The sequence below is a fragment of the Paroedura picta genome, chromosome 3 (genome assembly GCF_049243985.1).
Source record: "Paroedura picta isolate Pp20150507F chromosome 3, Ppicta_v3.0, whole genome shotgun sequence".
NCBI lineage: Eukaryota > Metazoa > Chordata > Lepidosauria > Squamata > Gekkonidae > Paroedura > Paroedura picta.
In genome coordinates, this window is record NC_135371.1 from 122,918,332 (window position 1) to 122,920,230 (window position 1,899).

At 46.2% G+C, this 1,899-nt stretch overlaps 1 pseudogene; it reads right to left on the bottom strand.

Moving 5' to 3' along the window:
• Positions 1 to 277: 277 nt before the first annotated feature.
• LOC143831313 (metallothionein-1 pseudogene) lies at positions 278 to 469 on the bottom strand (annotated as a pseudogene).
• Between the last annotated feature and the right edge of the window lie 1,430 nt (positions 470 to 1,899).

A 1,899-nucleotide genomic window follows, 5' to 3' on the forward strand; every position in this document is an offset into this window, starting at 1 on the left:
TATATTTTCCAACAGGATATATTTCCTTTCTCATGTTGTTGCACAAAGCTTACAAACTCCAGCCTCACTCCACTTGGATTTGTTGTGAGTGGAGCAGGAGCTACCTCCACTGCTAGCAGAGCCTGCCATGCTGCCTCCAGTTTCTTCTCTCTCTCTCTTTTTGTAGTTTTCATCTAAATGCTAGAAAACGCACAGGCACATATAGAAATGAACAATAAGGTTACATCCTGGCAGGCAGTCAAATATCCAGATCCTCACTCAGACAGCGAGAGGGGATTCATTTGCAGCAGCTGCACTTCGCGGCAGGCTGCCCTTTGCAGATGCAACCCTGAGTGCACTTGGTGCAGCCAACGGGGCAACAGGAGCAGCAACTTTTCCTGCATGATTTGTGCTTGCAATGTTTGCACTGATAGTTGTTGCCAGAGGTGCAGACATCTCCACTAATGCAGGGACAATCTTGAGCATCCATCCTTGGCTTGTTTTAATCAGGGACTAGCAAGCGATCAGACCTGAGAATCCCGATTTGACCCTGCCTCCAGTTTCCGTACAGCTGCTGCTTCTGCTGCTGCTGTCAGAGCAAGAGGGAGAAGGGCTCAGTGGTGAGGTACAGGAGCACAATTGGCAAGTTCCAAGCCTTGAACAAGAGGAACAACTGGGTCTCAGCCAGGTTGACACTTTCCCCTTCTCACCAGCTGTGCCCTCAACCACATCAGCACCCCACTCCAGCTCAGTCAGCTCATCAGAGTGCCATAGGTGGCAACAGTGAGCAGATTTCACAGAGTACTGCAGGAGTGCCCAGCTCATAGGGTGCTGTCAAAGTCAATGGGGCACAGGTGAGGGCATTTCAACAGATGATGCCTGAGGCCCCAGGTGGGGCTGTTCAGCTTGTTAAGGGAAGTTGCACTTAAGCAAGGGTGAAACAGCATTTCCTTGTGGGTGCAACTTGTCCATTGAACCTACCCGTTGCTTTGACTTTGTTTCCCATCCCACCCTTGCTTCAGCAAAGCTCTGCTCAACTGACTCCCAGTTTCTTGACTCCTGGTTCTCAGCTTTTGGATTATGGTTTTGGTATCAGGACTGACTCAGCTTTTGAACTCTGCTTCTCTGGTTCCCAACCTCAGCTTGCTGCATGATAATTCCCCTTGGCTCACCCCTGGACTCAGATTTGCCTGGTTAGAGCTAAGACCTGGATTGGACTTTGACTTTGCAATTTGGCTGACAATGGGTTTGACTTATTGGCCATGGGTGTACTAGTCAATACTTCCATTGGGTGCGGCCAGGTAGTGCAGCACAATGGCCCTGCTCTGGTCAAAACTATCAGGGTTAATAATCCCTCAGCCTCACATTTTCTTAGGACCAAAGTAGATGATATGCCACCCTCAGGTTAGCCTCCAGTTTGGAGAGTTGGGAAACACCTTTTAGAACATCTTTGGGCTCAGTTTTGGTTGGATCACTGCAGTGAGTCTAGTGGCACCTTTAAGACCATCTAAATTTTATTCAGTGTGTGAGTTTTCATGTGTACAGAACATATCAACAGACAATAGAATAGGAATTACAAGAACACAAATATAAGCAAAGAGTGGGTCATGGATCAATATACAGCATAATGATGACATATGCCAGATATAAGGGCCTTACAGAAATAACAAGCTAAGCTTATCAGGGCATCATTTGTTTGGGTTCAACTCTGGAGAGAAAACTGGTCAAGATTAAAGATTAATGGACAGATGTATTCCCAATTGTGGAACCTGAGAGTAATTAAAAGAGAACCTGTCACTGTATTTCATTCGTCTCTACCTAAGCAGACAAGAAGACAAAAATTATTGGAAAAGACAAGGTTGCTAGAAAAAGTTGAAGGCAGCAGGAAAAAAGAAGGTCGCAAAATGAGATGTATTCAGT